The sequence below is a fragment of the Pantherophis guttatus genome, chromosome 3, assembly GCF_059756535.1.
Source record: "Pantherophis guttatus breed Tessera chromosome 3, ASM5975653v1, whole genome shotgun sequence".
NCBI classification, from domain to species: Eukaryota; Metazoa; Chordata; class Lepidosauria; order Squamata; family Colubridae; genus Pantherophis; species Pantherophis guttatus.
Genome location: NC_142065.1, coordinates 26,300,465 through 26,313,211, shown reverse-complemented (window position 1 = coordinate 26,313,211; position 12,747 = coordinate 26,300,465). Strand labels below are relative to the sequence as shown.

General features: G+C 34.1%; 1 protein-coding gene and 1 long non-coding RNA gene across 3 annotated transcripts in view; one reads left to right on the top strand and one right to left on the bottom strand.

The window, feature by feature from the left end:
- The window catches only part of RIMS4 (regulating synaptic membrane exocytosis 4), a 99,298-nt gene that overhangs the window by 5,539 nt on the left and 81,012 nt on the right, over positions 1-12,747 (top strand). The gene's annotated exons all lie outside the window — the stretch shown is intronic.
- Positions 1-12,747, bottom strand: part of LOC148114523 (uncharacterized) — a 48,327-nt gene that overhangs the window by 2,391 nt on the left and 33,189 nt on the right. The window contains exon 3 of the long non-coding RNA XR_015732988.1: positions 12,569-12,675. This is a non-coding gene — a long non-coding RNA (uncharacterized LOC148114523). The remainder of the gene's footprint in view (positions 1-12,568; positions 12,676-12,747) is intronic.

The window sequence follows — 12,747 nt, the reverse complement described above, 5'->3', positions numbered from 1 at the left end:
GCATCTTCACCTAAACAAATCCATTATATCAATACAATTTTAATTTCAAATTAACTTTCGCTCATTTTTATATCTATATATCAATCCTGATTTTATCTTGTTCTTCTTCACCTTGTATCTTTTACCATCAGTGTCAAAATAATTTTTAACAATATTCTAACCTCTTATTCTAATTATTTACCTTACAATTTTATCACCATAAATCTTAATTTCAAATTCAATACAACTCCATTTTTATTACACTTTATAGAATAAAATTCTATCTAATTCTTAATCTCTTGACCCTTTTCCTCGAATCTTAGTATCTTAAACACACTTAAAAACACTTATCATCTATTACAGTTTTCATGTTACACAGGTTTATCACAAAAACATGTTTTATTTAAACTAATTTCTGGCTTATTTTCTTCCATACCTCCCTCTATTGTTTGGCTGTTTTCCAGCATATTATATTTGGCTGATTCCCAGCATAGTCTCCTCCAAAGCACCAATATTTTTGGCTAATTTCTAGTATAGTCTCCTCCAAGCCTACCACCATTATTGGCTAATTTCCAGCATATTTTCCAGCATAATCTCCTCCAACTCTCCTCCTATTTGTTTGGCTGATTTCCAGCATTTTATTGGCTGATTTCCAGCATTCTGTTATTCTGTTTTATTCTACTTCTAAATAATGATATTAAACAAAATAATTTGGAAGGTGTGCATGCATTTGGGTAGTTAATTGATCATAGCTTGATGTAGACAATGTGAAAAGAACAATATAATAGAGAAAACATTACATTTCTATCTTTTTATCCCTATTTATTAATGGAGTCAATAGTGATATTAAGTTAGTGATTCCAAATGTTTTCTGTGTATCCTGTCTCTATACATTTGTGTGTGTGTGTGTGTATGTGTGTGTGTGTGTGTATGTGTGTGTGTGTGTGTGTGTTTGTAGGTACATGCACTGGTTAAATCCACATTTTTTTACTACTGGTTCTGTGGGTGTGGCTTGGTGGGCATGGTGTGGCTTGGTGGGTGTGGCGGGGAAGGATACTGCAAAATCTCCATTCCCACCCCATTCCGGGGGGAAGGATACTGCAAAATCTCCATTCCCACCCCACTCCAGGAGAAGGATACTGCAAAATCCCCATTCCCTCCCCACTCCTGGGGCAGCCAGAGGTAGTATTTTCCAGTTCTCCAAACTGCTCAAAATGTCCGCTACCGGTTCTCCAGAACCTGTCAGAACCTGCTGGATTTCACCCCTGGGTACATGACTTTAACTATAGAACAGGCTGAGAACTATAGAACATGAGAAGTTTTTTTTGCATTATTACGTGATCAGATGGAAAGTGAGCAATGTAGAAAGCTCTAAAAGGTTGCAGTTTGGTTTCCATAAATCCTAAATTGCAGAGAGTGAGTTGGATGAAAAGATGAAAATTAATACAGCGTTAATATATTTTAAATAACTACAATGTACCACATGCATGCTGCCAGCAATAGGTTACTGGGCAATTATCTTGTGTCCTCCCATCCGTTTTAATTGGGGGCAGAGTAATAAAACCAAAACAACCATCTGCATGTGATCTGATGTCATTCTAGAGGAGTGCTAACTTAAGCAAATAACTTAATGTTGTAAGATAAATTCCTTTTTAAAGCAATATCTTTACCCCTGTAATGCCATTCCTGTTCTCATAATTCCTTATCTTTTTCCCATTTTTTCCTTGACACAATTTTTAATATTATGCTATATTTTTTGTGTACAATTATGCTTGCAAATTCATTTTTTCATGCAAATGCACTGGGATTATTGTTTTCAGAATGCTAAAAGGGAAATAGGGTATGTCTCAAGCTGTGCTAGCCAATACAATGGCTTTAACAAAGTCAGATTTTTTTGCCAAATAAAGTGATTTCACGACTGATATATACAGTATCATTTATTCTAAATTGTGTTTTGTGAAACAAGAGCATCTTCTGGTTTTATTTATTTATTTATTTATTTTTAAATTTGTATACCGCCCTTCTCCCTGAGGACTCAGGGCGGTGAACAGCCAAGTAAAAACATAAACTACAAACATTAAACATTACAATTAAAAAGATATATATAAATTTGGCCCCATGATTAAAACAATGGTTCATATTTCTTCCACTGCATCTAGAAAAGATAAGATAAAATGCATATTATGCCCAACAGTAAACCCTTAAGATGTTTCTCAAGGAATAACAGAATTCCTGAACTACTGCAGATTAAAAATTCTATAAATCATATAAATATAAATATTTATACAGACAGTTAAAAGCAATCATGACAGTCCTGAAACAAATGGATAAAATAAACTATGCAGTAATTTAATAAGGGAAAATAGAGGAAAGCCTAAAGGAGAACCATCTCTGCTTTGTTAGAAATTTCTGGAAAGACAGACTGCAGGCAACCCCATATAAAATAATGGTTTTATAGCATTTTTAATGCATCCCAAATACTTTTGCATATGTTATTTGAGAATCCTTAAGGTAGTCATGGAAAACACATTAGCATTAGCATTCTTATATTATAGATGAGAGCTGAAGTTCATTGTCAGTATCTTATTCCAGTAGGTCAAAGCAAATGAGCTTGTCTAATGATCGTGATCAGAGAAGCAGAAGACTTTAATAGCAGATGGAAAACAGCAAGAACAGTCAATCCTCACCTTAAAAAACAAAGGCGTTACCATTGAACTTAGATAACAGACATAGAAAAGATTCAGAAATCTAGGTGTGCATTATAAGTCAAAGTCCTGGCTAGACCACTCCCCCAAAGGCTGAAAATGTTATTTCCCCACACTATTTCGAGAGCTTTTTATATTAAGTGTTCTCTGAGGCTTCCACTCCACTTTAGCTAATCCACATTCTTGCTCAAAGTGCAGTGCTACGTAGGAGTAATAGCAGCTCTCAAGTAAATTATTCCAACAGAACTCTTCGCTGCAAACTTTAAAGTGCCTTTAAATTTTATATGTATATGTATACATACAGTACATACTGTACCTCCTACAGTTGGTGTAAAATAATCCAAACTGGAGTTGCAGGAATCAGATCAGAGGTGGTATTCAGCAGGTTCTGACCAGTTCTGCAGAACCAATAGCAGAAATTTTGAGTAGTTCAGAGAACCAGTAAATACCACCTCTGACTGGCCCCACCCTCATCTATTCTCTGCCTCATGAGTCCCAGCTGATCGGGAGGAAATGGAGATTTTGCAGTAACCTTCCCCTGGAGTAGGGAGGGAATGGAGATTTTACAGTATCCTTCTCCTGTCACACCCACCAAGCCACGTCCACCAAGCCACGCCCACAGAACCGGTAGTAAAAAAAATTGACTCCCACCACTGAATCAGATCCTAGGATTGTGAAAATGTTTGAGTTCGAGTTTGGCTCTGTGAGTGTAGTAACTTGCAGAGATACCCTTCCTTTGAGAATCAGACATTTAAGAGACCCATGAAAATGCTGGTTTATCAAAGACAATTTTGTGAATTATTGTTGTGATACACTAGGGAACTCCAAGGTCACATAATTGTTGCTATACTCCTAGTGACTATGATATACTCACACTTCTGAAAGTTGAAAGGCAGAGACCAAAAGTAAGAGTAAGCCAAAAAGCAATGAACTTGAAACTTGCTTGGATTCACAAGCAAGCAAATGACTTGTAAGAGCAAGAAACCAAACAGTTGCTGCTAAGAAATTATGTAAGAGCTCTAAACTAGGATCAATTATTTGTCGCATTAGAACTGTAATCTCCCTTCTTTTTTTCCTGCAGTTTGCACTGAGCATTGTTTTAGAGAAGTATTTTATGAACTGGGCTGTGAGCCAGAGATTCAACTGATCTGTATGGAGATTAGTTGCAGGGGGATTAAAATATTAATTCTTAAAGACCTACAAAGTTTGAACTGGTTTATATCCTTATATGAAGGAAGAACTTGGCTGAGATGTTTGAAAGAGGTCTTCTTCTTCCAAAGGATGCTATTGGGTTGAGGCCAAGATCATAGCTATATGGTAGAGTTTGGCTTGCAGAAAGTCCTTGGATTTTCAGTTTGAAAAGACCAGGCATCACGTGATAAGAAATCTGAACCCTTAGATCAGTGATGGCTAACCTTTTTGCCATCGCGTGCCAAAAGATGGTTCAATGAACAATATTTTCATCATTGATTAACTTTTTGTAGCTATGTATTTTATACTTTTTATTTGTATACTTTCTTAAACATCTTTAAATTCTCACATAGTGGAGAAGTAATCCAAAATACACCAAATAAAATTGAAAAAAAATATTTAAAGATGTTTAAGAAAGCTCTCTATGTTTTTTGGCAGATGTTCTGAAATAAATGTTAATAGGACAAATTCCTGTATGCATAATACAGAATCACTAGTGCTTGGCTTTTGTATGTACGATGAGCTTCCATGGGGGTTGTAGCTAGCTCTGTTTTCCGTATACAGCCATTTATGGTATGGCTGCAAGGCTGTTTATTTGTTTTATCGTTATGCCTTTATTATCCTTATAAAAAACTCAAGGCAACGAATAAACATAATACTCCTTCCTCCTTCCCCACAACAACCTTGGGAGGTGGGTTGGGCTGAGAGTGTGACTGGCCCAAAGCCAGTCAGTTGTCTTTCACACCCTAAGTAGGACTAGAACTCACGGTCTTCTAGTTTCTAGCCCAGCACCTTAACCACTACACAAAGCTGTCTCTCTATACTGTATGTACAAACGTATGCATTTATATGATAATTAATCCTAATTTTTTTTTAGATTTCTGAATTGTTTTTACATATTTTAGCATGTTGCAGATATAGTTATAAGCATTTGCTGCCTCCCTCAGAAAGTGCATTTATTGCATGGGAGATAAAAATCCTTTATGGAAATAGAACTATAAATATTGAAAGAATATTTTATATAAATCTGGGTTACCTTTGTAAAGGTCTGTTTAGGTTGCACAAAAACCTAAATATTGGGTAACATCACCGTTCTCCAATTTCATTGTTATTTATTTAAACATTTTTCTCCAAGAGCTTAAGGCAGTGTGCTTATTCTCCCTCCTCTAATTATATCTCCATAGCACAATTTTGTGAGGTAAATTCAGCTGAGAAACAGTGGCTGGCATAAACACATCTTCTATGGCAAGGATGAACTAGTCCATTTTCCACCATTTAAATATTACATCATACCAAACATACTTTGCTTTAATTATTTTTGTTCAGCCTGGTGTTCCCAGGATACCTTGGATGGTAACATTATTTTGAATATATTGCTGTCTCTAAATAAACTGTAACTTTAGTGGAACTGGAGAGGAAAGTGAGTTGCCTTAAGATCTGTCTTGATAGTTACTTGAGGATTATAGAACAATAATATGGCAAAGATACTTTGGTATCTCTGTGCAAAGAGACTATTCAGCACTACTTTCTTTTTGAAAGATCAAAAAATCCATAATATTATCAACAGTTTATAATTGCCACAATTCTTTGGGAGAATCAGGGACAAATTATAGCAATTTTTTCAATTATACAGTCTGCAGTATAGCTGGGTGGGTTTTTTTTAGCATTATTTAGAACTACAAGGTTCACTAATACTTTCAAATCTTCAGACCCTGATGATAAATAAATCATGCTTGATTGGAATTTTTTTTTTCATTTTTCATTTAAAAATACAAACTAGACAAAACAAATAACAACAAAACATACAAAACATGTAAACATATAAGCAAAAATTCAAAGATTTATCCAGTTTATCGCAATTATACTGTATGTTCTTATTTGTGCTTTTGACTCCTCATTGTTTGATCTTTCTCTTATGTCTATCTTTGTGGTTCATTGTTAACCTGTATTCGTAGTTTATGTTCCTATTTCTGTATTAGGTCACTCCACTTACTTCCTATACTTTTTTCCCTTTTTTATCTTCCAACCAGGTGTACCACTTTTCCCACATTAGATAGTAATCGTGCTCCTCTCTATTTTGTAATTCCTTTGTGAGTCTGTCAATTTCTCCATATTCCATGATTTTGCTAATTACTTCCGTTGGTATGTCACTACTCTTCCAATTTTGTGCAAAAATTATTCGTGCTGCTGTTGTTATTGATTGGAATTATTAAGCATGTCATACTTTCTTGTCAGTTAACAAGAATGCCAGATTGTATATTAAGATCTATGTTCGTTAGTGAAATATGAGTCTATATGTGCTATGATTGATACAGGAGTAATAGAAGTTAATAGCATAAAACATGCAGGACAGGGGTAGGTTCTACCCTACCGGTTCGCAACGGGAATGCATGCACACGCTCTTGCTTCGCTCATGCGCAGAAGCTTCTGCGCATGCGCAGATCATTCATGATGACGTCTGGGCGGGCGGGCAGAGCCTCCTGCCGCCATTACTACCGGTTCGCAAGAACCAGACCGAACCGGGAGCAACCCACCACTGATTCAGGCATGATGTGATAAAGATATAAATGTTTTAAAATGTAGAAATCTGTATAGACTTCATTCTGTTCTATAGGAAAACGATCCCTCCTCTGCCCTTTAGTGTTCCTCATATAATCAGTCATCTTCCGTCTGAATAGTTTCAACAAGTAACTCATTTTGTTGATATAAAATATTCCATTGAGAGAAGAAAAGGCCTATATTTTTATAAGAATGTGATTAAAACTTGTAAAATTTGCAATTTATCTCTTCAGGAATTGTAAGTATTATGAGTGCCCCAAATCATTTGAATAAAATTCAGGCCTTACTGCTGTTTAATCAATATACCAAAGTGTCCCGTTTCTTTTTCCAAAATAATCAAACCATGGACTTGTTAATGCATAATTTATCCTAGTAGAAATCAGTTTATTTAATTTTTTACTTAGGACTTTGCAGTTCCTTGAAAAATTTAAGAGAGGACTGAGTAGAAAATTCAATTAATTTTTCTTCTTGGAAATGCTATTTCCTTTCCATTACGTGCAGCATATAAAATGATTTGTCTTATATATATTTGTCTCATATTACCAGTGGTGGGTTGCCCCCGGTTTGGACAGGTTCGCAAGAACCAGTAGTAAAACCAGTGGGAGGCTCCGCCCACTGACCCGGACGTCATCATAGGTAATCTGCGCATGTGCAGAAGCTTCTGCGCATGTGCAAAAGAGAGCACGGGCGCGATGCGAACGGTTAATAAAAGTAAATAGAACCCACACCTGCATATTATCTATTTGTGAAGGTCAATTGTGTTTTGTTTTTAATTATTTCTTTGCCAGGAAATATCCAAATACCAAATGTTTAAGAATTCCTCCGTTGCAAAGATGATCAGATATTGCAATTGTATTTTATATACTAAATCCATATATTATAAACAAAGATGATGAATAAATATTTTAAAAATCCAGTGAGAATAATTTTATATAAAGATATAATTTATTTCAGTTAAGATAATTTGACGCATCTACAAAATCTGGCCCTTAGTGCTCTTAGTGCTAACTAAATTAAAGTCTGTAGTTTCTTAGATTAGCGTCTTTAAAATCTGTACCGATTATTGAAACATATGAATAATAAGGGAAAAATTGTTTAGAAAAAAATAAAATATAGTAGTGGTATAGTGGTATAAATCAAAACATAATTTTTCTACAACCAGCAAAAATAAAATAAAGATCTTTGTCATTCTGTCACTAGGAGCATGGAAACAAAAGTGTTTTTATTAACATGGTCACTTCCATTTTATTTTTGTAAATTCACTAATCCCATTCTTTCTGCAGCTAATCCTTATCCTCATCCATTGAGCATATTTCTTGTAAAAAAATCTGCTCTTTGAGTTCTTTAAGTGCAGTAAAAGTTTGCTTCCTTTTATTATGGTTGCATATGTATTACACATGACAAGATTGGGTAATATAATACATTACATAATATAATATAATATAATATAATATAATATAATATAACATAACATAACATAACATAACATAACATAACATAACATAACATAACATAACATAACATAACATAACATAACATAACATAACATAACCAAGAGCCTTGGTAGTACTAGGGTTTAAGGCACCCTGTTATTAAGCTGCTTAAGACCAGCTGCCTGCAATTACTGCAGGGTTCGAATCTCGCCAAGGCTCAAGGTTGACTCAGCCTTCCATCCTTTCTAAGGTAGGGGAAATGAGGACCCAGTTTGTGGGGGCAATAAGCTGACTTTGTATAAATATACAAAAAGGATGAAGGCTATTGCTGAGCACATTGTAAGCCGCCCTGAGTCTTCGGAGAAGGGCGGCATATAAATCAAATTAAATTAAATTAAAATTAAATTAAATTAAATTAAATTAAACATAATATAATATAATATAATATATATAATATAATATTATGTATATTATAATATATAATACATTATAATATATTATAATATATAATACATTATAATATATAATATTGGGGAACATTAATACAATCGAACCTGTCCAGAAATATTTAACAAGAGTCCTCCACTCCTCTGCTCGCAACAAAATACCTTATGCCACCAGACTTGAAATTCTGGGCCTAAAAAACTTAGAACTATGCTGTCTTTAGTATGACCTAAGTGTAACTCATAAAATTATCTGCTACAATGTCCTACCTGTCAATGACTACTTCAGCTTCAACCACAACAATACACGAGCACACAATAGATACAAACTCAAGGTAAACTGCTCCAAACTCGATTGCAGAAAATATGACTTCAGCAACAGAGCGGTCAATGCCTGGAATGCATTACCTGACTCTGTGGTTTCATCCCAAAATCCCCAAAATTTTAACCTAAGATTGTCTACTGTTGACCTCACCCCATTCCTAAGAGGTCTGTAAGGGGCGTGCATAAGAGCACCAGCATGCTTACCGTCCCTGTCCTAATGTTTCCTCTACTTGTATCTATTTTATGTGTTCTATCCATGCTTATAATTATATAAATTACCTAATACGTTCTTGACAAATAAATAAATAAATAAAAATAAATTAAATAAATATAACTCAAGGAAGTATACATCTACATGCAAAAATGTTAAAAGGCCAATATTAAAAATATACACATTCCAAAGCTTTTTCATAATTGCAAAGGTAATTGTTTCAGTGGTAACATCTGCATATTTATCTTTAATTTAAGCATCAGATGAATTTGTATTTTCATCTGTGTTGTCTGACAGCATAATTTCTATGCTTTTACAAAAAAAGAAAATGAGAACCAGGAGGGAAATAATAATGCTCAAAACATTTTTTTAAATATCAGAAAAAAGTAAAACAATAAAAAACCTACCTTTTTTCCCTTCAAAATTATTATGTGAGAAATTGTTTTTCGGTTTCAACCTTTTTAAAATATCACAGCATTTTAATAGCAGATACAAACTATATATGGATATTTAGTATAATACCGAGGATCTCTTTTCTAGGCATCTTTTTCTTCATTCCTTTTGTAGTCAGAAAAGCTCTTTAATTGACTTTAACCAACAATCCATGTAATCTCCCCTTGTTCATGAGCACAGTAAAATACATCTTCCTAGGTTGATAATTAAATGGCTAGGAATGTCTGTTCCTGTTCCATCAAGGATGATGGAAGTGGAGGTGGAATTTAATGAGTCCTCTTTAATTGGAAAATCTATTGGTAAATCATATATTTCATGCCAGAAGGTCTCAATTAAATAACAGGATTTCTCTTTTTCATATTTTTTAATGAGTGGCAACAATTATGCTACTCCTTTATGTTTTGAACTTCCAGGTACATAAGCTTTGTTTGTAACATTTGAATGTTTTGTGTTTTTTTGTAAAGTTGTTATAGTGATTTCAGAAGCTGTTGAACTGTTACCCAGTTGGGAGAAAGTGATTTCTATTTTATCAGTTCTGGTACTGAAGTTAGAAGTACCCCCAGTTGTCTTTTTCCATTAAAATTATGTTTATTTAACATCAAGAGTTTTGTATTTTTTATCTGTACTGACGAACAAAGGAGACTACTGTTCCAAGATTTGGAGGCTCCTCTTATTATCTCCCTTTTAAAGACTTATAAATAATGATAGGTTATGAACAATTTCATTACTGGATTCACAAAAGCAAAGTTTAATCATTAATTTTAACGGAAGAGCATCACTGTTCTTTAGAAGGCAACAGATGCAGCAGGGCGATACCAAAGACATTTTAATTAGAAGTCCTGGTATGTCATTTCTGAACACAGAATTTGAGATTAGCTGTATTCAGGGTGACTCTTAGTACTGTTCATCAAAAGAACTTCAGCAATGTTTTTGTGTTTGTCTTTTTAGTGGATTCTTTTAATGATAGGCAACAAGCTCGGTAGAAGAAATAGGAAGATGGAAAAGGGATTAATAAAGGGATCTTAGTTACTATCTATCTATCTATCTATCTATCTATCTATCTATCTATCTATCTATCTATCACATCTGTTTATTACATCTGTTTAATACTTCTCTATGACCAGATTGGTGTATTAAACTAAGATTTGGAAGGTGTACCTTTAGATTAATCAACAAAGAATTCTCATTCAAATTACAAATAACTTGGCCTATTTTATTTTGAACACATTGTGAAAAAACTCAGCTCTTCTGAAAAGTTTAGAATGATGGAAGAAAAGAGAAAAAGTTGTCAACCAGCAATAAAAGGGATGGACGTGATTTCAGCAAGGGTGGGTGCACTGTTGGGAAATTTAACATTTGGGAAGCGATAATTTTACAGAAGATCCAAATCTGGTCACTAAGACTCAGTATTCCCTTGGTTGCAATAAAGTTCATGTTTTCATGAAAATAAGCCTCTCGCAGTCTTGAAATTAAAAGCCTGTATGTTGTAATAGTTAAAGCATAACACAGATGTTCAGTTTAATCACTTTGATTTAAAACCTTACATTTCTAGGACTGGACAAGAAATCATTATCTAAACATATTTGTAGTATATGGTAAAAAAAAAAAATAAGATGTTTAAATCTGATCAAATTATTTGAACTAAGAAGTTTTCCAATGGATCATACTGTTTTTATCTGAAAGGAATGTAACCTTCACACTCCCATCCAGAAAGTAAAGTAATACCTTTTTAGCTTTTTAAAGATTAACTTTAGATAGCTAGAAGGTTGCAGGATAAACATGTACAAAAGTCCCATATAATGCCCTGTGTTTTTATCCTGCCCTCTATGGTTTCCAACTCCCAATGAAGTCAATGCTCAGCATTTTTTCCTTACAACAAATTTGCACTTAATGCAACACCTGCATGTACCAATAAATGCCTGCATATAGTATATGAAATGCTGGGAGTCTGTAACCAAAGAAGGACAGGTTAAATGAAGGGAAATTCACTTAATATTAATTGAATTAATGACTACAGAATAAATTTAATTGCCTGTAAATTATTGTACACAAACAAACACACACACAAATATACACACTTACTGGTGGTAGTAGTAGTAATTGAACCCCTTCTGTATAGGCATACAGGAACCATTTTCACAGACCCCTATAGTCTCATACATTCGTACAAATATACAGATTCTCACACAGAGGAGAAAAAAAAATACTTTGAAGAAATATGGGCTCAGCAAGCATGACCTTATACTGTACTGGCCTACTTTTAATATTTCTCACTGAGTTTGATTTATCTTCACTGCAATCAGTATGACTGTAAGGTGTTGACAACAAAATGCAATGACATAATAAAGCTATGATAAAAATAAACCTTTTAAAATATATGCCAGTGTAAAATACCAATGCAGTGTAAAAGTACCGAATCAGAAATACAGTACTGTCCATTGATCAATTTATTTATTTGTTTGTTTGTTTGTTTGTTTTATTGGCTGCCCGTCTTACTACATGGTAATGATTATTGGTAATAACAGAGTGAGCTCTATCTTCAATGTTGTAGACAATGTTTATGTTCATATTTTCAAATAAAAATTAGTCATGCATCAAAAGCGACTGTTTTAATTGTCAAAATTTTAGGTCTGATCATTTTAATCTTTATGCAACATTTCTTCTTTTTAAAGGTTTGCCTGGGGCAAGTTAACCAATTTGAATGGAAACATAACTCTCTCTGAACAGCTGTTGAGCACAGGGGATGCTGTCCATCTCTGTTGGAATTTATTTTCAGAGAATATGAAACTCCTCTGGAGTCTCTCACTATATCTGATCATGTATTTAATGGAACTTCAAATCCAGCCATCTTGTTTCATCTATCCTCCTTGTCTATGCAGAAAAATGGAAGAGTATTTAGTTGCAACATTTACAGTACCATATGTTTGAAGGAGTTTGGAGGAAATTGCATGGGGTAGGATTACTTAAATCCAGAAATCATAAGAATAAAGGCTTCTCAAAGAGAAATACGGGGTTAGTGTCTCTTTTGGACTGTGTTTCCTTCTTACAAATTAGTTCTGAATACATATATTCTACCAGCATCAGAATCAACAGTGCATGTTTTTGCTCCATTTTAAATGAGAAAACGTTGGCAGGATACAGATTTTAATGGTAATTACCTATTTATAAATCGAACATGATAGAGTAGGCATGCATTCGATCCTCTGCAAAGCAATGTTGGTCTATTCTGCCTAAAGCAGGCAATACCTCTTGAAGCTCACTATGGCATACCTTACAGCAGGAACAAAAACTTAGAATTGTGTTTCACTGAGCTTGTTGTATTGGATTTTTCCACGTTGTGTTCTCTCAATTGCTCTCTGCTTCGTGTTGCGCGTATCCTGGAATGGTCACAAAACATCATTTAGCCATTAAAAATCATTGAATAAGTACAACAGATTTTTAAAAATACT